This window comes from Protopterus annectens, chromosome 2.part1 (assembly GCF_019279795.1).
Source record: "Protopterus annectens isolate FY-2018-M chromosome 2.part1, PAN1.0, whole genome shotgun sequence".
Lineage (NCBI taxonomy): Eukaryota > Metazoa > Chordata > Ceratodontiformes > Protopteridae > Protopterus > Protopterus annectens.
Genome location: NC_056729.1, coordinates 375,309,489 through 375,337,315, shown reverse-complemented (window position 1 = coordinate 375,337,315; position 27,827 = coordinate 375,309,489).

The window sequence follows — 27,827 nt, the reverse complement described above, 5'->3', positions numbered from 1 at the left end:
GGCTATGAACTTTTCATATAGTTTTTTATATAATCCTATAAAGTTTGGGGAGAAATTTTATTATTGAAGAGCTTTAAACTGATATGACCAGCATAGGGAGTCAAAAACTTTATCTATATCAAGGCTTAAAATAGAAAGCTCATTTTTTTCTTGTTTGATAAGTCTGTTAAGGACAGTAATCTTATTACATTGTATTGTACATTTCTGTTTTTGATAAATCTGGTTTGGGCTACATGAATTAATATTGAAATAATATTATTTAATCTGTCTGCTAAGATAGACATGAATATCTTGTAATTAATATTATTAAAGAAATGGGCCGGTACAATGTGTAAAGGTTGGGCTCTTTATTTGTTTTTTAAGATGGGAGAGATTATAGAATATTTCCATGAGGGAGGGATGTTTGCAGTAGTTTTAACTTCTTGGAATGCATTAAGTAAGATTTTCAAGGTATTATCAGGTTTGAAAAATTCTGGAATTAGACCATCTAGCACTGGTGCCTTTTTTGTCTTAAGATTTTTTATTTCTTCCTTTAATTCTTTAAAGGAAAAGGGTTTATGTATGCTATTAATATTGTGTTTGGATAGCTTCTTTTGAATATTATTAGCAAGAAGGTTGTCTATACTTTTATCGCTTGTAGATGAGTTATTATTAATATTATTTAATAATCACAAAACCATCACTTTTGAAATCCCACCCCTTCAATTATTTAAATTTATTGGCCATCCTACATTATTTCATAGTACCAAAATACAAAAGTAACCACCCCTTTCAGTCCATCTTGCTGTTTTAAAAATAGTAGCTCTCCACTAAACCTTAACTTTTTAAACAGGTAAAACTCAAGTTACCTACTTTCATATCTAACTTCTCTAGTGCACACTGCAGAGTGCATTCTTTTCAATCTTACCTTTAAGCATCCCTGTTACTAGCACTTTCTCTAATACCTAAAAAGATCATCTCTACTTGACTCCAAGTAGACTTTTCTCTATCTGTTAAACCTACCACTTGCTCCTACAGTACTTATTACCTTGATACGGCACTCTTATAGATAGCACCCCAAAAAGGCAAACCCCCATTTCTCGGTCACCCACGTCCCCGGAATCTCTTTTAAAGTTTTTGTCTAGTCCTTCTAGCATGTCGAGGGATCAGTTGCTAGTGTCCTCTCCTGCTCAGCTGGTGAACCTGGGAATATTGAGGCAATGTTACAATTGCCTCATGTACACAGACAACCCTCTCCTCCTCCCACAAAACACAAATACATGCGAGACATGCAACTATACGGCCAAACTGGAGGCTGAGCTCTCTCAACATAGGACTGGCAAGACCAGTCAGGAGGAGAAGGTTACCACACACACTATAGACCCAGTCTCACATAGTACCATCACAACCTCAAATCATACACATAAACACACAAAGACATACTCGGCGGCTCTGATCAAAAATCTACCAAAACAGCAGAGGCCACCAAAGCAGACACCCAAACAACCACCACCTCAGAACACAACACCTGCAACACATAGACCTCACAGTCAGAGTGTCAAACAGTCACAGCCCTTAAGGCCAAACACAATGCCAGACACACTAGTCATTGGTGACTCCATAGTCAGACACACTGACGTCCCGCTCACCAGACTGAGTAAGGAGAAGGTCACAGTAAGCTGCCTGTCGGGCGCTAGAATCCGCCACATAACGCAAGCACTCAGGTCTCTCAACAGCAGGTACAAATACGACTCAGTCATTGTCCACGCTGGTGTAAACGACCTGAGATGTACCTCCTTGGACTACATGAAAAGAGACATTGAGGAGCTCTCTGATTATGTAGCCCAGGCAGGTATGACCCTGACCTTGAGCAGTATCCTACCTTCACCAAGAATGATGCCACAATACAGAGATAAGATGATCATCTTTAACAATTGGCTTAAACTCTGGTGTCATTCAAAGGGGATCCAATGTCTGTCTGCCTGGGATGACATGCTGGACAAGCCATGCTGCTTCGCAAGGGACGGCTTGCACCTGTCACCCTGGGATTCGGATATTGGCAAAGGCTCTTGCAACCCCATAGTGCCTTTTTAGGCAAGGCTCAAATTCTAAACCTACCACCCTAGAACACAAAAAGGAAAAAACTAAGGGTAATGCTGCTCAATGCCAGAAGTCTAAATCTCAAAATGCACGCACTCGAGGCCCTTCTCAGTATGGAGAACATCGATGTCTGTGCAGTGACAGAAACCTGGTTCAAGGCTCCTGAGAGCACCCCAGCACTATCAGGTTTTACCTCTTATCATGCGTTCCGCCCCAAAATCTGGACAATACCAAGAAAGGAGGTATCCATATTCATCAAGGATACCCACACCTCAAGACTGGTGGCAACGCACGATGCATCAGAGACCATCCAGGTGCAATTAACCATAGGCAAGACTGCTCTGCAAATTGTAGCATGTTACAGGCCACCCTCACAAACTCAGGAACCTCACATGGCCTTCCTGAAAACACTAGAGGGATAAATGTATCACCAAACACCATCATACTAGGTGACTTCAATTACCCTAATATAGACTGGGAACACTACTCAAGCCCAAACACCCTAGCCCAAAAGTTCCTGGAATTCATAAACTCAAATGCCATGGAACAACTAGTCACCATCCCCACAAGAGGAGAAAACATACTTGATCTCATCATCACGAACATGGGAGCACAATGTTCAACACCGAAGTATACCCCTCACTGGTGAGATCAGATCACAAACTAATCTCACTGGAGGTCCTCATCCCACCCCACCTGAAATAAAAAGACCACAGTAAAGAACTTCTCGAAAGCCGACTTCACACTTCTAAAGACTAGTGTGGTCTCCTTTAAGGCCCCGAGCGGGAAAACAGTACTCAAGCCGCTGAATCACTTACAAATGCCTTCTACCAGCACCTGCAGGACTGCATGGATAAGGCAATCCCAAGCAAAACAAAGACTCTTTGTACCAAAGGCAAGCGTCCAGTCTGGTGGACCCCAGCCATAAACAAACTCTACAACAAAAGGAGGAAGCTACTACAAGATAGAGCCAAATCCTTAAAAGGTAAGACACCCTTGATCACTATAAGTAAAAACTAAGAGCTCTCATAAAATCATCCAAAGCAAATTTTGAGAGAAAAATAGCTAAAGACTCAAAAGACAATCATAAGGCCTTCTTTAGCTATGTTAGAAACCTGGGAGGAAACTCCCAGATATGCTCAGAACTAGTTCAAAATGATGTGAAGATTACTGATCCTACAGACATTGCCAACATACTGGCTGACAGGTTCAGTGCAAACTTCTCCCCTCCCCCAAAAGGAGAGATATCTATACCAAGCGATTGCAGCCCCCAAACATCTCCAACGCCCAAGTGAGAACTGCTCTCTCCAAAGCAAAAAACACAGCATCCATGGGACCTGATGGTGTCCCCGGCTGTGTGCTCCACGAACTCAACGAGGAATTAAACCCACAGCTAGGACAGCTGTTTAATCATAGTCTTACCTCTGGATACGTACCCAGGGAGTGGCGCACTGTAACTGTTGTCCCACTTCACAAAGGCGGTGCCTCCACCGACCCTGGAAATTACCGGCCCATTAGCTTGACAAGCCTTATCTGCAAAGCCATGGAGAGGATCATAATGGACCTCATAAATAAAGACATAGGGAATTTGCAGACTTTGGATCCATCCCAGTTTGGCTTTGTCAAAGGCAGATCATGCCTTCTAAACTTGGTTGACTTTTTCAAACAGTCACCAAAGCCATTGATGAGGAAAGGCAGTCCATACAGCCTACCTCGATCTGGCGAAGGCCTTCGATACAATACCCCACTCGGGTATCATTGAAAAACTTATCAGCTTAAATGTTAACCCATATATCACAAGATGGGTTGCAAACTGGCTGAGTGACAGAACCCACAGGGTCAGAGTTGCTGGCGCCATGTCAGACTCAAAGCCTGTCACAAGTGGTGTACCACAGGGCTCAGTCCTGGGCCCACTCTTGTTTGGCATCTACTTTTCTGAAGTACAAGCAAACACAGGAGGGTTATGGCTGACAAAGTTTGCAGATGACTGCAAACTGGGCGCCATAGTAGAAAACACATCTGACACAGATATCCTTCAGAAGGGTCTCACAGAAATGGATAACTGGTGCCAGAGCCATGGCCTAAAGTTAAATGCCAAAAAATGCATAGTCATACCCTTCGGGAAAAACAAGGTTACCCCTAGCTACCAAATAGGTGGCAATCCACTGAGCACAGAAGAAGTTATCAGGGACCTGGGGACCCAGGTTGATAGTAGTCTGTCATTCGACACCCATGTAGCTAAAGTAGTTAGGAAGACCTTCTACATTGCCCACCTTATCATGAAGGGATTCTCATCTAGATCAAGGGAGGTCATAGTCTCCCTATACTCATCACTCATCGAACCAATGATTGAGTACAATGCCCCATTTGGAATGTATCTGACCCGACACTTGCAGCAGCTGGAGAGGCCACAAAAGTTCCTCACCAAAAGGATAAAGGGTCTCAAACATCTGTCCTATGCTGCCCGACTGAAAGAACTCCAGCTCTATTCAGTCGCTTACCGCTTGCTCAGAGGTGACCTTTGCCTAACATACAAGGCCATGTCAAACCCAGATTTGATGAATATGCTTCACCTCAAAAAATCTAGATCCGTCAGAGCCACAAGGGCGGGAGACTTAAACCTCGACACGGCTATTAATAGGACGTGCTGGAGGGATAGATTCATCACCCAAAGACTCCCTATGCTGTGGAATAAAATCCCGGTATATGTGAGGCAGAGCACCTCGCTGGCCTTGTTCAAGAGAAATCTTGACCAATGGATGGGAGATCGCAGATGTACCCCAGGGATTACCTCAGTGTCACTGCTCGACAGAGGCACAGCAAAATAATGGGTATAGTTCCCCATACTAAAGGGGTGGCGTAAGCCACAAAACTATGGGCTAGGCTTGTAAATGCCCTCGGGCAGATAGCCTAGTATGAACCTATGAACCTATGAACCTATTCTTGTAATGCTTTTTAAAACATAATAGGGTATATTTTAGATATGTAACTTTGATGGTCTGATTATTTCTAGTAATTATTATTTCTTTTATATGACTTTTTTCATTTAAATGTTTAGATCTAATCACAATCCTGTGCATATTTTTGCGAGTAACTGAGTAGGATTGTAATCTGATTTTTTCCAGATTTATCGATATTTTATCCTGCATGATATCCTGATATTCCTTGTTCAGTTTACATTTGTCAGCTAACGCAGATTTGTCATTTAAGTTTTTGCTTTAGTTCATCAATTTCTTTTTGCATGTCTACCAGTTTTTTATCCCACTCCTTCCTTTTATTTATATACCATATTTTGACTTTCCCATGTAAGACTGCCTTTAAAGTGTCCCATAGGATAATATCTGAAACCTCTACATTATTATTGACATCAAGGTAAAGCTTTATTTCATTTAGAAACCATTTTTAAATCCTTGTATTGTTACTAGATAAGCAGGAAGTCTTTGACAGAAGTTTAAGGGGTCAGTATTAATTGTTACATTGAAGGTAATAGCATTGCGGTCAGACATACGGCATGATGTCAGCACCACATTATCTATTTTGGCCAGTAAAGAACTGGTTACAAAGACTTTGTCTATGTTGATCTCTGTGTCAGATCTGTAAGAGTAGTGGGAATATTTCAGGGAAGATAATATTTTTATACTATCAATGTCAATTAAGTTTCTGTCTTTTATATAGTTGTTCAAGTGCTTAGCAACAGGGGACATCTTGAAAGGCTTAGTGCTTGTAGTATCATTGGAGGACAAAATACAATTAAAATCACCTTTAGACTTTAATGTCTAAATGTTTTTTTTTTACAGTTTTAGTCCCAATATGCAGTATCCAGCAGATGTTTGCAAAAGTGTACTTCTTTTTATCTAGTTTTAGTATGACTAAAGGAAGCATACCATCATTGCTTGAGTATGAGTCACTATTTCTGGAATTCACATTAATTTTCTGTGTAAAATTAGGACACCTCTTCTCTTGTGGTTGTAGTTTGAACTTACCAAAATGTAATAATTCTTAAAGGTTACTTTGTTTAGATCTTCTGTTACTAAGTGAGATTTCTGAATGAATGGAAAATCTGCTTTATGTAGCATTAAATATTTGTTGACACTACTCCTTTCCACAGGTTTGTTCAACCCATTGACATTAATAAATATAATGTTAAATATTATCATTTGATGGAGACTGCTATTATAAATAAAATTGAAAAGTGCTTTCCTTGATTCATTATGACAAATACATTTTTTAAAACTGTTATGGACAATTTAAAAACTCTAAATTTGGAAACATTAAAACTGTATATTTTAACAATCTTCTGCATGGATAAACCAAATCCAAGCTTACTAGATCTCTCATAGAAGACACAGACTAACCCTCTCATGACATCTAGTGGGAAGTTCTAGCTACTGCGGGTTAATAGCAAGCAGAAGGGAAGCTGTATGTACATTAAAAACATACAAATGGAACATTTTGATTTAATATACTATGTATACATGAACTAAGAACATGAACCTGTATGCAATTTCTTAATTTGTTTTTTATATAAACAGACTACCTAATACAAATTGATTAATCCTAATAATTATTTGTTACTATGAATAAATACAGGACTATAATGTCATTAAAGCAGAAAGGAAAAAAGATGCCTTTAAAACTGTTACTGTCAGAAACATATTTGTAATTCTTATTTAAATATAAATGCAATTCAGATGAAGTAAATCACTATTTACATTAAAATGTGTTTATAAGACTTTTTAGATAGAAAATAATTGCTAAATGAATGAAAACACAGTTCCAAAGATCATTCTTGAATATGATTGGTTGTTAGTGTTCAGTGAAGAGAAACAGGTTCAGAGGTCATGCCTACTTCTTGAAAGACAGCACAGATTGTTTCTCATGCGTCTGGGTGCTAATTGAATCCTTTAGAAGCTTGAGCTTGTCACAAAAGTTGTCAAAGTTCCATCAAAAGAGTAAGTAGGTGGGAATTTTCTACTGAAGTGAAGCTTTTAAGCATAACTTTTAAAATGCTGAATGTTTAAAATAAAAGCTCCAAATTACCAACCATACACAACTATAAGTTATATTAGCAAAATGGAGCACATTACAGAAGTTCAGTTAAGTAGCAAATGTATATATAATATTAAAATGTCACCACTTTCTTGTTAAATACTTAAAAGTAACACGATAAGCATTTCTCTTTCCCCTGCAGTGATTAAATATTATGACACTAGGACTAAAAGAGAAAGAAAAGGCACATACATGAAGAAATAAGTATAGGATATAATGTGTGATATTCTCTAGACCTATCAATTATTTAACCTACTCTATGTACAAATATTCTCTAATTGCTTATTTTCTTATGTTTCATGTTGGTTTTAATTTTTTACTCTTATTTTTATTTTTGATTTGACTTTTATTGTAAAAATATATAATACTTTTGGAGGTTTTCTTCTTTGGTCTCCACTGAAAATTGACTCCTGGCTCAGTTGGACTAACCCGGTTAACAAATGTTAATAAATAAATAAATAAAATGCATATAAAGAGATAAAAGTATAAAATAGTAGTTTGAAGTTGGATAAGATTTTGATTTACTTGAATTTTGAATACTATATATATTATTTATAAATTAGTATTGTTGTGGAAAAGATAATAGGAGAGAAAAAACAGTTATATTACCTTCTGTGTATGAGTCCACATTATATAGAAGGGAGAAAAAAACTTGCATGTGAAGTTACGTATAATCATTTGTCTCTGGGTTTCTTTTTTTCTTTAATAGTCCACTCATTTTTTGAGGTTTGTCTTTTTAAGATCATTGCAGAATCCATGGGTTTAGGTTGACTTAAAAGGTTCTTTTTTTGGGCAAATGTAGATGCTTCTTTTAGAGCCAAAAGTTTTCTTTCCTTCTAGCAGAGATAGTCTTATTCGTGCTTGAAATATGACTTGTGCTTTGATTCCTTCCTTTTTTAATGATTTTATTAGAGGGACACATGCTCTTCTTTTGGACATCACAAGGGGTGAAAAGTCATAGTCAAACCTGATAGTTTGGTCACCAATTTTTACTGGAGCAAGAGACCAGGCAGTTTTTAAAACAAGGCCTTTGTCTTGAGTGGAGATAAATTTTACAATAATAGCTCTTGGATGGCTGTTTTTACTGGATACACAAGTTGCAATTAAAGACCTGTGTGCCCTTTCTATCCTGAAGGATAGTGCTTTAGGTAGGTTTAGGATTTTAGGAATCCAGGAAGTCAGGAAATTAATCATACTGTCCCCCTCCATCTGTTCTGGGATGCGATAGATTCTTGTATTGTTTCTTCTGGTTCTATTTTCAATGTCTATCTTTTCAATGAGTCTAGTGTTTTCTTGAAGAATAAAGTCTATGTTTTTCTCTCTTTCTGTTAACATGTAGTCTATATCTGTTACAGAATCTTCCGAAAAAAGCAATTTGGGCAGTTTGTTGTTTAAGGACTCCATTTAATAAGGTTATTTGTTTGGTGGTATCTTCTTTTGTACTGCACACTTTTAAGTTTAAATTGTCAATTTTACCCACCAAATCCTGAACTGTTGTAAGGATTGCCTGTATTTCTTTCTTCATTGGAGTTACTTGCTGACAAAACTTGGAGCTGCTCATCTTCCTTTGTGGATGTGGTTTCAATGTCCCTTCTATTTGAAAGTTTGACAGGAAAATATGAAATTTTCAGCTTAAAAATTGAACCAACTTATAGCTTACAACTTCCAGAATCTGATTTTAGTAGTTTCAGGTCTTTGTAAAATTAAATAAAAAAAAATAGTGTCAGGTAAAACACAAATTAAATGAACAGTAGCAATGTAGAGACTGGCAATAGCAAACTATTTTAGCTTAGAAGCCAGAACATGTTTTTACATATCTGTATGTCAATGGATTTTGACATAATGAATTTAAAATAATATTTATTTTATGGTAAATTGCTTCTCATCCAACCTCTTTTATATGTACATTTATATTTACATTTATATTTATACTTTTATCTGTATTCATTTTGGACTATATCTAATGTTTTTTATTGATGCATTTTTCAGTTTTATTAGCATTGGCCTATTATAAATATTATTTCTTAATAGTTGATTTTAGCCTGTTTCTAACTGTGGTTAGTGATATGCAAATGAACCCAAGTTGAATGGCCAGTTTTGTTAAATGAAACAGATATTTAAGCGTGATGTCAAATGGTTTAATTAGTTCTGATGAAGTCCCATATTTAGGGGTAAAAGCACTTATCTCCTTGTGAATAAATATTTTATTGGCAGCGCTGAGTGCTCTTGGCTGTTTTTTAGCCAGGTGCTGTGGTTACAGACAGGACATAAACAAATTGGTATGTCACAGAGCCATCCAAAGCAGCTGCAGTAAGCCATACTTTTCAGCCAATCCCAGATTTCACAGAGTGTCCCATCTTTACCTCATAAGCTAATATTTGTTTACCTTTTCCTAATATAATATGTAGTTTTCACTTTTCTGGCAAATCATTCGGATTGCAGTGATAGTGAATAAATAATGAGAGATATTTTGAGTTTCATAAGTCCTATCCTTCAGAAAGTGTAGCACTAGTGTAAAGCATATTATTCTACAAATACAATACACATAATTGCAATGTTAATGCAAAGCATAACATCCTTGCAAAATTTTAACTATATAAAAGTAATGCAGTCTTATTTTCAGGGACTCAAGTTATAGTCATTTTCTGGCTTCTAAGCTAAAGTAGTCTGCTACCATCAGTCTCTGCTTTCCTACTGTCCATTCAGTTTTGTGGGGTTTGTTTTCTTTGTTTTTGTGAATGACGGTGCTAATCCTTGATGTATTCTGTTCATGTTTTCTGGTTATTTTTCTGTATTTGAGCCTAGCACTTACACAATATGACAGTGGTACTTTGATAATAATTTAGTAATTACTTAGAAATACACATATAATACATTAATGTGGGCGGTCTAAGGTGCAAATTAAAATACACTGAGATTAATTTTGTGTCCCTGCATCTGTCCATGATCTCATGTACCTAAATGACCAACTAATTCCATAGCTACTTAGTCCAGGTTTCACTTCTTACTCCAACAAGGGAACAACTTCCTCGGGATAATAAAATATGTGGTCCATAACCAGTCAATGGAGAGTTACATGCTTTGTAGAATTTAGTTTTTGTTTTTTTATTTACATATATATTTTTTCATTATACAGCTTCCAGCCTTTGCTAAGCAAGATTTGTTGCTTATACAAAAGTCTGTGCAAGCAGCCTATGGATTTGCCCTGCAGAAAAAAATACTATTATTCTTCAAGGGTATTTAAAAAAAACATGATTTTGAGAAGTATGGTATCCTACAATCCTCCAAGAAATGATCAGTTAGGCAATTAGATATGTATATTTTATGCTCATCAGGTTCCAGATTTTTGGATGGAAGTACTACCTTTTCAACAGCCTTTGCCCAGATTTTCTCTGTCTGCAGGTCGATGGGTATACAACTAGGTTTCAAACACAATCTCAGTTGTACAGTGGACTGGGACAGACATCATACACGCAAAATTGCTGGCAGAGGAATTCCCATCATCTGTGATACCCAGACAAATTCAGCTGTTGCTGCTCTGCCAATGGAATACAAAAAATGGACTTTTAAGTACACATGAAAAATAATTATTACAGGAGAAGAAAGTGGTACTTAAAAGGTACTCAGAGAACATTTAGTATTCCCCATCCTGAGCCTCTGCTTCTTGTTGATGAAGCAGGTATGGGTGGCACCACTTCAGGTCACTGCATCTTTACTGGCACTGCTCACCATCCCATCAAGCTCATGCCTGAAATTTGTCTTCCACAAGGGCAATCATAACTGCCCAGTTATTTTGCAAGAGGAACAGGATAATCCTACTCTCCTGGCACAACACACAAGAATCCTACATTCCCGAGTGACTGAAATTGCCATAGCCACTTATACATTCCTGCTTGAGGATCAAAATGCACTGATACACATTTGTGAGGCATATATGACCAAATGTAATACTGTACAGTGGTGCTAATTCAGGACTATTGCACACTTGTGTTACAGATGTATACAGCATCCCTGCACAATGCCTTATGATCACTTTGGTATCCATGACTGGTATCAATGTGTACTGGCAGTGATTCACTAAGAGTGACATTAACTAGTTTTTAGAATAGCCATCGTACAACGGGACTCCTTTTAATATGATGTAAATTGTAGGCACCATTTTGTATGGCAATGCTCAGTACTGTACGACTGTAAAATAGAGGAATTTTCATTAAAGATTCTGTACACTTGAAACCTCATAGAGTTAAGAAAGGAGTGATGCCACCTAAAGTATTTCAGCAAGAACAACACCCTGTGGTGGATTTCAGCATGAGGCAGGCAGATATAATAGTGTATATGTAACAGAGAGACTATGACAGATTGGCATGGGGCTGTGCATCTGCATGTGGCAGAGGGGGAACACCCTCTATATCAGGAACCTTGGGAAAGGCATGCTGCAAGGTGTATGGAACTCCATGGCTTTATGTTCCAGTCTGGTGACACTATGCATGGGTGGGGGCAAGAGTCTGTTTATAACACTAACTACAGCTGATAAATTGGTACATAAAGCAGAGGGTGGTTGTGGTCTTGACTACATTGCATAAATGGGAGAAGGCTGTGCCTGTCACTAACTGCAGTTGATAATCAAGTGCATAAAGGATGCTTTGATCATGGCTGCAGTACATAAGTGGGAAAGACTGTACACAGCACTAACTACAGCTGTAAACTACATGCCTAAATCTGGGGTCAGCTGCTGTGGGCATAGATGTGTGCAGCCCAGAGCATGCCATAGACAGCCGCTGATTAACACATTTTCTTCACATATCCACATGAACTCATTTGGCCACTAAACGGAGGCAATGCCTGGAAAAGCTTACTAGCCAGAAGAAAGAAATGCTACTGCAGGCCAGCTACACACATGATATCCATCTCCTGGGCAGAAAAAACTACTGATATAGCATTGTTAGGTCCAGATTTGGCAGGAAATGGTGCAGGATATGAATGTTGTGGGCAGCCAGATTAGGTCTTCAAAGTAGGTAATATAACGGGTGATGCCATGCAAAGGTAAAGTCATAGAACATTGCACCAGACAGGTTCATCATTGAGGTGGACAACCACCACTGAAGAGGCCTGCTAAGGTTAAAAGTGTTTGATATTTGGGGTGACTTGGATGCATTATCCACTGGTCACCTGTGTATCAGCAGAGGAAGTACCAGGTTAGGAATGTCCATCACTGTACAGCAAAGCTCACGCCCCTGCATGTTTGAAGGGAACAACTGATAAATGGTAGCCTGCATATTTGTTCTTACCAGTTCCTGTGGTCTGTAACTGCACTAGCCTTCATAAAAAGATACAGCTGACAAAGTATGCTACAGCTACATTTTAGTATGTAGTGATATACATTCCACATGAAGTTATAGAAATATGCTTATATGCAGACAGTGGTGTTTTGTATGTTCCTGTTTTAACAAGTTCCACTGGTGGAGGGTCTAGCACAACAGGTCAACACAGGGCTGATGTCAACAGGGCACCTGCGTCTTACGATCATGGAAAGATGCAAGTGGCACAGTTTGATGACACAGTAACATTGCAACACTACAATGGGAAGGGGTCACCTACGTCCAACATTGCAAAGGCCCCATTAGAGTTACTGGTTGAACACACAGCCTCATCAGTGTATGGCAGACACATTACACCTGAGATACTCTTATAAAGTCAACTTGTGTCTCAACCACAAACAGCATCTGAAATGCACACTGCCTCTAAGTTGTGCATACCCATCAATCAAAAAATATATGCGGTAGGAGAGGTAGATGCTACCACAACTGCAGGACCATTCCTGATATGGCTACAATACTTGGCTTTAACCAGTAGATGTAGAGGTCAATGATCCAGGAACAAACAGTTTCTATCCACAGCATTGCAGACATAGTGAGTATGCTTTATGGCTTTTGGGATGATAAGCAATAAATGCACAGTGATATGGATATTAGGAACAAAAAGCATGCAATACTACCAGTTATTGCCAGCAAATATTGCCTAGATAGATGCCTCCATTAGGCACATTGTAGGTGCCATATTGTCTGTTTCCACTTGCCATGCATTTTGTGGATGTGGGGGTATAGATGTGAGGAGTATGGTGGCAGACCATCTTAAATCAGAGTATACAGACTGTTATTGAAACATCACTGTCTCCTGAGGGCACACAACCTGCCATCGCCATGGGTGCCCAGGTTGTTGCTAATGGAGTTCTTCTGGTTCATCAACTGGGATGCCTCATTAGGCTGCATATGCATAATGCAATAGTTTTATCCTTTTCTGTCACATGTGCACAAATAACCTTCCACTCCCACTCATATGTATTAACCAAGTCATGGTCAATGTAGGTTGTCAGGATAATCTCACAGTATGACCTGTCAAAGTACATTCTCAAAGTCCTGTACACTGAGCACTGTCACTTACAGTCCACACACTGGATACTGACAAAAGTCATGTCATGGCAGTTTAATTCCACTATTGGAGGATTTGATCCCTGACCTCCCCCAAACCTCCAGGATTAAGCTACTATCTTCATTTACTTTGAACTTACCCCATAACATGGTGTTGCAGTCATCTTCCACTGTGCCCTCCACCCCACCCATGCAAGTGATAAAAATTGTGTTCTAACTAATGCTTAACTTGTATAAGTCTGGTGAACACTGATGCACTGTGTATGTGATACCACATTTACACTTCTTTACTGTGTTGGCTATCATGACCCATAATCATGGACTAGCCATTGCTCCTTTGTCAGTGCAGCAATGTAGTACCCACCTCTTCTTCTTCTTCTTCATCTGGCTGTGCACCCTTCCTTCTGATGCTGCTATGACTGGTGTTGATGACCCTGCCAAAATGATCACCTGCTGCTCCTTCTGTTTATCCAATGCCATGTTATCCAGCATGACACAGAGAACAAAAATGTGAAGCATGTATGGACAGTATTGCAATGCCTGTCCTGAGGAGTCCAGACATTGGAAGCATCCCATCAGTAGTCCAAAGACAAACTCTAGTGCATTTTGTGTTTCCACATGGGCTGAATCATTGGCCCTTTCTTGCATTGTCTAGAGTTTGCATTTGGAGCTCATTAACCAGGGCCCTAGGGTATATTTTTAATTACCTGCAATGCAAAGCAAATATATCATATCTTGCCTGCCCCTTACTTCCCCTGGTACTTGTATATATAGATCTGTCAATCTATCATGTGCACACCTACCAACCAAATAGCACCAAAGGAAATCCCCTCACAGAAACTTTTGGTATAGGGTGGACATACTGTATGACAAAAGTGTGAACCATGACAACTGTCCAAATGGTGCAAAGACATATTATAAATAGCCTATCTACCACAAGAAGAGTGGTTTCTGGCCCAGAAATTGTAGTTTATTGGTGGTTTGACCAGTTTTTCCATCTCTTTCAACTTTCTGGTATAAAAGCCCGCATTTGTGCTTGTTTCCTGCCTTTCCTGTAACTAGTCTAGTCCAGATACAGATTTGCTGTATCCAAGACTGTTTGTAAGCTTTTGAGTGATGCCAAAGTCTGCTCTTCAATTTTCCCTTAGATCTACTAGTTCTCTCCTCTCCTGCACTTTAACTAGCTTATTAGTCTAGCACTTTACCAGACTTCTTGTCGCAATTATTGTAGCACACAAAAGCGCTACCAGCACTAAATGTTCTACAAGGAAACAGCTACAGTATTTATTATTAATGCCCACCCCTCCATGAATGTTTAAAGGTCAGTTCCCTGTGCTTTCTCCTACTAACCTGGTAAACTTGGGCATCCTGAGGCAGTGTAGCAACTGCCTCATGTATGCTGACAACCCTCTCCTATTACCTCCCAACAATCAGACTTGCGAGAGATGCACATATAGCCAAATTGGAAGCCATGTACTCCCCAGCCAAGACTGGACTAGCTGGCCAAGAGGAGAAGATCAACACTTGCACCACACCACATGGAACATATAGCCCTCCAGAGTACACACCAGCACTGCTTTCACATAAAAACACAAACCGCACACCCACCTTCACGGAGGCTGTCAATAATAATCTACCCAAACAGCAGAGACCTTCAAGGCAGAAATGCACTCGACCACCAGAACACAACACTAATCATGAGACACATAGCTCTCCTAAACAGTGTGCCACTTAAACAAAGACCCTAAGCCAAAATAGCATGTCCAACACACTAATCATAGGTGACTCAATAGTAAGGCACACTGATGTCCCACTCACTAGATTGAATAAGGAGAAAGTAACAGTCAGCTGCCTGTCAGGCACCAGGATCTGCCACATAACGCATGCACTCAGGTCCTTCAACAACAGGTACAGATATGACTCTGTCATTGTACAAGTGGGTGTGACTGTCCTGAGATGTACCTCCCTGGACTACATGAAAAGAGACATGGAGGAGCTCAAGGATTATGTAGCCCAGGTGAGTATGACCCTAGCTTTGAGCAGCATCCTACTATCACCCAGAATGATACCACAGTGCAAGCAGAAAATGATTGATTTCAACAATTGGCTAATTTTCTGGTGTCATTCTAAGGGGATCCAGTATCTGTCTGCCTGGGATGACATGACTAACAGACCTCGATGCTTTGCCAGAGATGGCCTGCATCTGTCACCCATTGGCTTCCAGCTACTGGCCAAAGCTCTTGCCACCCCTATAGTGCCTTTTTTAAGCAGTGTTCCAAAGACCAAATTATCACCATAACAGCTACAAACAAATGCAATCTGAGGATCATGCTGTGAGCCATATATGACCAATGTAGCACTGTACAGTGGTGCTAATTCAGGACTATTGCACACTTGTGTTGCAGGTGTATACATCATCCATGTGCAATGCCTTATGGTCACTTTGGTATCCATGACTAGTATCAATATGTACTGGCAGTGATTCACTAAGAGTGACATTAACTAGTTTTTAGAATAGCAACCGTGCAACTGGACTCTTGTTAATATGATGTAAATTATAGGCACCATTTTGTATGACAATGCTCAGTACTGTACGACTGTACAATAGAGGAATTTTCATTAAAGATTCTGTACACTTGAAACCTCATAGAGTTAAGGAAGGAGTGATGCCACCTAAAGTATCTCAGCAAGAACAACACCCTGTGGTGGATTTCAGCATGAGTCAGGCAGATATAATAGTGTATATGTAACTGAGAAACTATGACAGATTGGCATGGGGTTGTGCATCTGCATGTGGCAGAGGGGGCACACCCTCTATATCAGGAACCTTGGGAAAGGCATGCTGCAAGCTGTATGGAACTCCATGGCTTTATGTTCCAGTCTGGTGACACTATGCATGGGCAGGGGCAAGAGTCTGTTTATAACACTATCTACAGCTGATAAATGGGTACTTAAAGCAGAGGGTGGCTGTGGTCTTGACTACATTGCATAAATGGGAGAAGGCTGTGCCTGTCACTAACTGCAGTTGATAATCAAGTGCATAAATGATGCTTTGGTCATGGCTGCAGTACATAAGTGGGAAAGATTGTACACAGCACTAACTGCAGCTGTAAACCACGTACTTAAATCTGGGGACAGCTGCTGTGGGCATAGATGTGTGCAGCCCACAACATGCCATAGACAACCACTGATTAACATATTTTCTCCACATATCCACATGAGCTAACTTGGTCACTCAAAGGAGGCAATGCCTGGAAAAGTTTACTATCCCGAAGAATGGAATGCTACTGGAAGCCCTCTACACATATGGTATCCATCTCCTGGGCAGAAATAGCTACTGATATAGCATTGTAGGACCAGATTTGGCAGAAAATGGTACAGGATATGAATGCTGTGGGAAGCCAGAATAGGTCTTCAAAGTAGGTAATATAAGGGGTGATGCCATGCAAAGATAAAGTCATAGAACATTGCAGCAGACAGGTTCATCACAGGGGTGGGCAACCACCACTGTAGAGGCCTGCTAAGGTTAAGAGTGTTTGATATTTGGGGTGGCTTGGTTGTGGGATCCATGCTGACACTGGTCACCTGTGTATCATCAGAGGAAGTACCATGTTAGGAACATCCATCACTGTACACCAAAGCTCACTCTCCTGCATGTTTAAAGGGAACAACTGACAAAGGGTAGCCTACATATAGGTTCTTACCAGTTCCTATGGTCTGTAACTGCACTAGCCTTCATAAAAAGATACAGCTGACAAAGTATGCTACAGCTATATTTTAGTGTGTAGTGATGTACATTCCACATGAAGTTATAGAAATATGCTTATAGGCAGACAGTGGTGTTTTATATATTCCTGCTTTAACAAGTTCCACTGCTGGAGGGTCTAGCACAACAGGTCAACACAGGGCTGATGTCAGCAGGGCACCTGCGGCTTACGATGATGGAAAGATGCAAGTGGCACAGTCTGATGACACAGTAACACTGCAACACTACAGTGGGAAGGGGTCACCTACGTACAACATTACAAAGGCCCCATTAGAGTTACTGGCTAAACACACAGCCTTATCAGTGTATGGCAGACACATTACATCTGAGATACTCTTATAAAGTTGACTTGTGTCTCAACCATACACAGCATCTGAAATGCACACTGCCTCTAAGTTGAGCATACCTATCATGCAAAAACTATATGCGGTAGGAGAGGTAGATGCTACCACAATTGCAGGACCATCCCTGATATGGCTACAATACTTGGTTTTAACCAGTAGATGTAGAGATCAGTGATCCAGCAACAGTTTCTATTCACAGCATTGCAGACATAGTGAGTATGCTTTATGGCTTTTGGGATGAAAAGCACCAAATGCACAGTGATATGGATATTAGGAACAAAAGACATGCAATACTGCTAGTTATTGCTGGCAAATATTGCCAAGATAGATGCCTCCATTAGCCATATTGCAGGTGCCATATTGTCTGTTTCCACCTGCAATGCATTTTGTGGCTGTGGGGGTACAGATCTGAGGAGTATGGCAGCAGACCATCTTAAGTCAGTGTATACAGACTGATATTGAAACATCACTGTCTGCCGAGGGTACACACCTGCCATCGCCATGGGTGCCCAGGTTGTGGCTAATGGAGTTCTTCTGGTTCATCATCTGGGATGCCTCATTAGGCAGCATATGCATAATGCAATAGTTTTATCCTTTTCTGTCACATGTGCACAAATAACCTTCCACTCCCACTCATATGTATTAACCAAGTCATGGCCAATGGAGGTTGTCAGGATCATCTCACAATATGACCTGTCAAAGTACATTCTCAAAGTCCTAAACACTGAGCACTGTCACTTACAATCCACATACTGGATACTGATAAAAGTCATGTCATGGTAGTTTAATTCCACTACTGGGAGATTTGATCCCTGACTTCCCCCAAACCTCCAGGATTAAGTTACTGTCTTCATTTACTTTGAACGTACCACATACCATGGTGTTGCAGTCATCTTCCACTGTGCCCTCCACCCCATCCATGCAAGTGATAAAAATTGTGTTCTAACTAATGCTTAACTTGTACAAGTCTGGTGAAGACTGATGCACTGTGTGTGTGATACCACATTCATACTTCTTTATTGTGTTGGCTATCATGACCCATAATCATGGACTAGCCACTGCTCCTTTGTCAGTGCAGCAATGTAGTACCCACCTCTTCTTCTTCTTCTTCATCTGGCTGTGCACCCTTCCTTCTGATGCTGCTATGACTGGTGTTGATGACCCTGCCAAAATGTTCACATGCTGCTCCTTCTGTTTATCCAATTCCATGTTATCCAGCATGACACAGAGAACAAAAATGTGAAGCGTGTATGGACAGTATTGCAATGCCTGTCCTGAGGAGTCCAGACATTGGAAGCATACCATCAGTAGTCCAAAGACAAACTCTAGTGCATTTTGTGTTTCCACATGGGCTGAATCATTGGCCCTTTCTTGCATTGTCTGGAGTTTGCATTTGGAGCTCATTAACCAGGGCCCTAGGGTATATTTTTAATTACCTGCAATGCAAAGCAAATATATAATATCTTGCCTGCCCCTTACTTCCCTGGTACTTGTGTATATAGATCTGTCAATCTATCATGTGCACACCTACCAACAAAATAGCACCGTAGGAAATCCCCTCACAGAAACTCTTGGTATAGGGTGGACATTCTGTATGACAAAAGTGTGAACCATGACAACTGTTCAAGTGGTGAACGGACATATTATAAATAGCCTATCTACCACAAGAAGAGTGGTTTCGGGCCCTGAAATTGTAGTTTATTGGCAGTTTGACCAGTTTTTCTATCTCTTTCAACTTTCTGGTATAACAGCCCGTATTTGTGCTTGTTTCCCACCTTTCCTGTAAGCAGTCTAGTCCAGATACATATTTGCTGTATCCAGGACTGTTTATAAGCTTCTGAACTTCAACACTAGAAGTCTAAATCTCAAAATGCACTTGCTCGAAGTATTCCTTAAAATGGAGAACATTGATATTTATGCCATAACAGAGACCTGGTTCAATGCAGCAGAAAGCACCCCTGCACTACCAGGCTATAACTCAATCCATACCTTTTGGCCCCAGAACTTGGAACAAAGCTCCAAAGGCAGTGGTGTTTCCATATTCATAAAGGATGCGCACACCTCCAGACTGGTAGCCCAACATAACGCATTTGAGATACTTCAGGTGCAGCTAACATTGGGTAAGACAGCGATTCAGGTCATAGCTTGCTATAGATCCCCAACCATGTCCCAAGACTCACACTCCAAGTTCCTAAGCACCCTGGAGAATATTAATGTCCAACCTAACATTCTTATACTGGATGACTTCAACTAACCCTCCATTAACTGGGGAAACTATTTATGTACCAATACACTTGCCCAATGTTTCCTGGAATTCATTAATTCCAATGCCCTGGACCAGTTAATTATTACCCCCACTAGAGGTAGCAATATCCTTGACCTGGTCATTACTAACATGGGCGACTGTTGCTCTACTCCAGTAATCAACTCCTCCCTGCTTAGATCCAACCACAAACTAATCACCTTGGAAATCCACATCCCTCACCCTCCCCCCCCGCCCATAAATGTAACCACCATGAAAAACTTCTCCAAAGCTAACTCTGGGCTCCTAAAAACAGAGGTGGCTAACTTCATGGCACCCATGCAAATGGAGATCAGTTGCATGACCACCGAATCATACACCAATAGACTGTACGAACACGTACACAAATTGGTATACATGCATTTGAGCGAATGGTCGATGTCTGGATGTGAACATGTTGAAAGCAGAATACCAAGATTGCAAAATGTCAAATCTGCGGATGCCGAACCCGGGATTACTGAACACCAGCCAGGCTACTATTCCCCCCTCTCGACTAATGGTAACACTTGTTGCGGTGGTTGTGCAATTGGGAATTTCAAATTCGACATTGCACGTGACATTACTAGCATTCGCACGTACGAGTTTCGAAATTTCTGTTCGGAATTATGACAGATCGACATTCAGTCGCTCGACCAAACACATGTATTCCACACAAATCCATGGATCTCGCCATACCCAATTGAACAAAGATGCTCTCCTCCAAAAAAATGAAGCCAATCTGGTGGTCCCCTGCCATAAGCAAACTCTACAACAGAAGGAGGAAACTGATGCAGAATAAGGTGAAGTCACAAGACTGGAAAAACTCCCTTATCAGCCTCAACAAAAAGGTGAGATCCCTCATCAAATCCTCTAAAGCTAGCTATGAAAACAGAATTGCAGCAGATAGTAAAGCCATTTACAAGGCCTTCTATAGTTATGTAAAGAATCTCCACGGCAATACCCATATTTGCTCTGAGCTACTGCACAATGGTAACTCCTATACAGAGCCAACAGATATTGCCAATATACTGGCCGTCAGATTCAGTGACAACTTCATCCCTCTCTCCCCCTCAAGGGACCAGTCACAATACCAGTCGATTACCAGGCACCCAATATTACTGCTGCACAGGTTGAAACAGCACTGTCCAAGGCCAAAAATACAGTTCTATGGGACCTGACAATATCCCTGGCTGTGTTTTACATGAACTACAGAGTAAACTGGCACCTCACCTGTGTGACCTGTTCAATTACAGCCTCACCTCAGGCTTTGTCCCTACCAAATAGCGCAATGCTACAGTCATCCCTCTCCACAAAGGAGGAGTTACTACTGACCCTGGGAACTATCGCCCTATTAGCCCTATGAGTCTGATATGCAATGCTATGGAACACATCATCATGGACCTAATAAACAAGGATATAAGGAATCTCCAAACTCTGGATCCCACACAGTTTGGTTTTGTGAAGGGTAGATCATGCCTTCTCAACTTGGTCAACTTCTTTGAGTCAGTCACCAGAGCTGTGGATGAAGGCAAGGTGGTTCATACACTCTACCTTGATCTGGCCAAGGCCTTTGATACCATTCCCCACTCAGGAATCATAGAAAAACTCACTAAGCTAGGAATCAACCCCTACATCACTACATGGGTTGCAAACTAGCTCAGAGGTAAAACCCACAGAGTGAAAGTAGCTGACTCTAAGTCAGACTGCCGACCAGTCATGAGTGGAGTCCCACAGGGTTCGGTCCTGGGTCCTCTCCTGTTTGGTATCTACTTTTTTGAAGTCCAGGCAAACACAAAGGGACTCTGGCTGACAAAGTTCGCAGATGATTGCAAGTTGGGAGCTATTGTTTACTCACTGAGTGATGTTGACATCCTACAGAAAGGCTTCACTGAGACCAGTGACTGGTGTCAGAAGCATGGCCTTAAGCTCAATGCCAAAAAATGTGTTGTCATCCCCATTGGAAAAAAAAACAGTTCCCATGAATTACCACATCAGTGGTAGTCCACTGAACACAGAAGGTGTTATAAGAGAACTGGTAACACAGGTTGACAGCAACCTCTCTTTTGACCACCACATTGCCACTGTGGTCAGAAAGTCCTTCTATGTGGAAGATCTCATTACTAAGGTTTTGCATCCAGAAAGAAAGAGGTCATTGTCTCCCTGTACTCTTCCCTCATTAGGCCAATCATTGAGTACAATGCCCCATTTGGCATGTACCTCACTAAACACCTGCAACAACTGGAGAGGCCACAAATGTACCTCACAAAGAGGATCCTAGACCTTAAACATTTGTCCTATATGGACAGACTAAAAAAACTCCAACTATTCTCTGTCTCATATTGCCTACTTAAAGGCGACCTCTGCTTGACTTACAAAGCCATGTCTGACCCAGCTCTGTTCGAAATGCTACATCTAAAGAAATCCCAATCCCTCCATGCCACATGCTTCAGAGACCTCAACCTCATTACCACAATCAGCAGAACATGCTGGAGGGACAGGTTCATAACCCAGAGACTGCCCATGCTATAGAATAGACTTCCCATACATGTCAAGTAGAGCACCTCACTGGCCCTCTTCAAGAGAAATCTTGAAGAGTGGATGGGAAATAGAAAATTCACCCAGGGATCACTCCAGTGGCTTTACTTGACAGAAACACTGGGAACTAAGTTCAGGTGGCATGATGCCAGGGTAATCTTATGGGCCAGGCTTGTAAAGGCTCCAGGGCCATTATCCTAGTACACACCTATGACCTTATGAACCTATAATGACCTGGGTGTTTTGAGACCAACTAGCAGATCAGGTATTGGAAGTCCTTCCTTTTGAGTTATCATAGGCCCACTATACCAGATGAGGCCTCGATGCCAACATCTGCCCAAGATATGGCTCTCAGGACCTCAGGGAAATGGGCTATGTTTTAAAATTATTGCACGATACTTATCTCCTGAATTGTCCAGAGGAATCACATATTCTCCTTGAGATGCTGTAATAGTGGTTTTGTGTTTGGAAGGCTGATTCTCTGCAGTATATCTAATGTATCCTCATATGTCCCTGAAAGGTTCTTCTTACTAAAATAGTTAAGGCTATGCATAAGTTATTATCGAAAGGAAGGTATGTGCCACACATCCTCCTTTATTCCACTTACAGGTGACACAGTTTGACAATGTCCCTTACAGTCAGCCTGTCCACATGGAAATGATGTAGCACCTGTTGGTCTGTGAAATGGTGCATATTAGGAGATGTCTATACCTCCTCCACTGCTGTGAATGTTTGTGATGTGCAACATTGGCAATACACTGGCTGTGCCAGCAGCTATTAACACATGCAGCTACATTACTGCTGTCCCTGGTCTTAGCACTACCCTTGCAATGTGCACCTTCAATGCTGCTATACAAAATGGATGTGTACCATTTATACATTTTGGAATGTGTCTCATTTTGGATGGTATCACTTTCTATAGCTCATGTGGTTCATGTGCATAGGGTTTCTAGGAAGTCATTCAAGTTTAACTTTTGAATGTGTCTATCTGCACTTGGATTTCTATCCTGAAACATGTTACAACATGATGTGGTTCACTGGATGAAAATAGCAGCGTAAGCTGCGGTTTGTTTTAGTGGATAACAGAGTGAATAGTGTTACATTAAAGAGTTTAAGAGTTTTATCAATTCAACATTTAGGAAAAAAGTAGAGCGCTCAGTAGATTGTTTTAGTCCTAGTCTGAAACAATTAATTCTTGAACTATTTTTGAGCCTTCACTTGCTTTCCTGAGTGGAGATGTACTTATATTTCCTTGCTGCTATTTCTATTGAATGATCTCAACGTGGTTAGTCAATAAGTACTCAGTAAAGGCAGTTTGAAGATGTAGGCCAACAATTTCCACTTTATGTTTGACTGAAGCTGTTTTAAGTTGACAGTTATATTCTGATTTCTTTGCTTTTAACACCTATATTAACTATATCCTGATTCAAGTCAATTACTTTCAGTTCTGAAATATTAAGATTACCCATTTGATATGCAATGCACCCATGTTGAAATATTCCTCAAAAATAATGCAACATGGTTCATAGCAATATTATTATATGCAATGTTTCTATCCATTAAAGATGAACCAGCTTACGTGTACCATAATGCAGACCTCGTTGATCTACATAATAAAATACTGTTTTTGTAATGTTAAATCCTGCTATTCATCAAAAATGTTCACATAAAATTGGTCCTTGTGAGAAATATTGAACTTTCATTTTAAATTGAAACTTTGAACAGATCCTGAGACAGACTATGCACCACAATGAGGAGCACTGGTAGGCAGTCATCCTCGAAGTGACAAGCACCCTTAATAAAAACATTTTTTGCTTTTCCTCAGGCATATATTTTTTTACATATTTACATGGTTCCGTCTCTCATTACATCTTGTGGAAAAGATGACATCTGCTAGGAAATTACTTATATCCTAAAACTACTGCCAACAAATCACATTGGATATAATGTGTATATTCCAAGTTCTTGTCTATTTTATATCCATGTATAACATATATGACTGAGTTATTGTATTTAAAAAGATAACTCCTACAGCATTTAAGTAGCCATTTCAATCTCTGCATACAGCGTAATGTATAAGTGCTGTTACAAACAGGAAATTAATTTGTAAACACCAATAGAAGGAAAGGATAAGCAAAGCACAGCAGCAAGTAATAGAAACATATTTATTAGTGACACCACATATGGGTACATTTGAACGTGGACTAGTATCTACAGTATTTGTTCACCGTAAGCGGATTCAGCATATAACTATGACTTTTTTTTACAGGAACATTCCAGAGGACCCCTGCCTAAGGTATTTTGCCTATTATTTTCCTATGGTATCCCTTTAAGTAGTAGCAGCATATTCATGGACTGCAAGTTTTATGAAGGGTTCCTCCTTAATTTGAGCAATTTCTTGCTGTTTTTACCGGTACTGTGTTATCAAGTCCGTCTATCATGGATAAAAGCCTGACTGATTTTGGAGAACTAGCTGGTTCTGATGATGATGATGATAATGATGACAACTGCATCCTGGCATCCTCAGGTGTCATGAAATAAGCGGTAGACTTGCATCATTTGATGACCACATTCCCACCCCATTCCACAGATGGTTTCTGTGCCTGAGCAACCTGGCAAACAAAATCCAGGATGACACCCATGGACAGAAAAATACAGATACATCTTCCCCAGTAATGGTGTCATCACCTTGGCACATTCACCGTTGCTTGCTGTAAGCTCTATAGATCATAAGGATAACATCAGTGGGGAGCTTACCAGTGACCAATCATACCACGAGGGTCATCCACTTTCCAAGCTGAGTGTTTCCATGGCTGATATCCAGCATTTCTGCAGGGCCATAACATAGGAATAGGCAGATGTCATCACAGGCATAGCTGAAGTGGTTAGGATAGTAGGCAGTCTGCATAATGATCTGGGAGGATATGGGCCACAAGTATAGTGTCATGGTCACATGGCATATAGAGTTGTATGCAGCAAGTGTCCTTGTGCTGACACATGTCATGATTAATGGCCTTTCTGTGGACATTCCACCTCACCCTCCTAAAGGGGTAAGGTCTACTATGAGTGGGTACAATATCAAACCCTTAGCACCAACATCTGCAGATAACCATACTCTGTGGAGGGCATCATGGGATGATGTGGATATATGCATGGAAGGAGTGTTCATACAGAGACCACTGATATCATAAGAGGTCATTCACACTCACTGAGCACTACTTTCTCTCAGCCTGGTGTAGATTCTGCTTGTGACCTTCCCAGGACAGGGCATCCCAGTGGACTGTGCATGCATGGCCAGTACATGAGTGTCCTGCAGGAGCCCTGCAGCTGTCCAACAGATCCTACCACAGTGCTGCATCATCTGCTGAAGTTGTATTCAGCACACACACACACACACACACACACACACACACACACACACACACACACACACACACACACACACCCCTGCAATGCTCACTGCCTCATATTCGCATAACATTGGAGACATTACCCCTTCCCTGGTCAGTCTACTTAGCTCTTCACTATCTCCTGCACATGCCTGACAAACACACATGCACAACACAAATCATTCACCATATTGTTAACCCTTATTTCCACATGTGATTGTCATTGTTTTAATACTGTTAATGATTTCCATATCACTATGCTGTCATTTGCACATTATACAAGCTGCAGGACCTCCCTTGATTTACAAATGTGTAGCTTTTCCATCAGGGCCTGGTCAGAGACTGCCCTGTAAGATGGGCACAGGTCAACCCTTAGCAACCTGTAGGCGATAGAATACTGTAACGGGCTTTCATTATTTCCACTTAAGACTTGTTTTGTTTACCCTGTAATTTCCTGGTGAGAAACCTCTGTGGTATCTCCAATTGTTGCAGGTGTCTGATAAGGTACATGTAAAAGGGAGCATTATACTAAATTATAGTTCTGATGAGGGCTGAGTATAATGGAATTATAATATCCTTAGATGTAGATGTGATTCCTTTACCTATAAGATGTGCCACAGAACAATTTCCTTACCACTGTGGATACACGGTGGTCAAAATTCAGAGTGCTATCAACCCAAGTACCCAGATCATGTACCACTGGGTATACACTTGGGGGGGCGTGATGTCTATAATATAATTATCAGGGATGTCAGCTTTCCCAAAGGGAACAATAATGCATTTTTTTGCATTTAGTTTTAATCCATGGCTTTGGCACAAATCATTTGTCTGTGTTAATTCTGTCTGTAGTATAGTAACATCATCGGGGATAAATGATTGGTCCCAATTTGCAATCATCAGCAAACTTGGTCAGCCACAGGCTGTCCAGGTTTGCCTTGACTTCTGCGAAATACATTCCAAACAATAAAGAGCCCAGCACAAAACACTGTGGTATGCCATTGGTGATTGGTCTTTTGCTAAAGGTGAAATCACCCACTTTGACAGTATGTGCTCTATCAGTGAGGCAGTTGGCTATCCATCTGGTAATGTAGGGGTTAATTCCCAACTGTGAGAGTTTATCTATAATATATGAGTGGGGGATTGTGTCAAATGCCTTGGCTAGGTCAAAATAGACAGTATGCACTGTCTTTCCCTTGCTGAGGGCATTGCTGACTTTCTCGAAGTCAACCATGTTTAACAGGCATGATCTACCTTTAAGGAATCTGAACTGGGTTAGGTCCACAGTTTGGAGATTACCTATGCTTTTGTTAATAAGGACCATCATGATTCTTTCCATGGCCTTGCAGATGAGACTAGTCAAGCTTATGGGCATCCCCTTTGTGCAGAGGGATTACTGTTGTTGTCCTCCATTCTGCTGAAATATAGCCAGTTCTCAGGCTGTTGTTAAACAGGGATCCAAGCAGGTCTGCTAGGTCATGTTTTAAGTTGTTTAAAAGGCAGGCTGGGTTGTTGTCTGGTCCCATTGATACCATGTTTTGGCCTTAGCCAGTGCCAAGATGACCTTCTCTCTTGAGATAATAGGCTGAGAAATGGTGACAGATATAGGTTCATAGGTTCATAGGTAGGTACTAGGTTATTGGCCCTAGGGCCTATATAAGCCTAGCCAAAAGATACCCTGCATTTTGCCACCCAAGAAAATTATTTTCTTGCACCCCTGTCGATCAGAGCCACAGAAGTGATACCTGGGGTGAATTTCCTATCTCCCATCCAATTGACAATTCAAGATTTTTCTTGAAGTGTGCTAATGAGAAGCTTTATTTGATATAGATAGGTAGTTTGTTCCAGAGTATGGGAAGTTTCCGGGACAGGAATCTATCCCTCAGTCATGTTCTGTTTATTGTGGTGATACTTTGAGGGAATGACTGGAGGGGATAGGGGAGTGAAGTTTTCTACAAA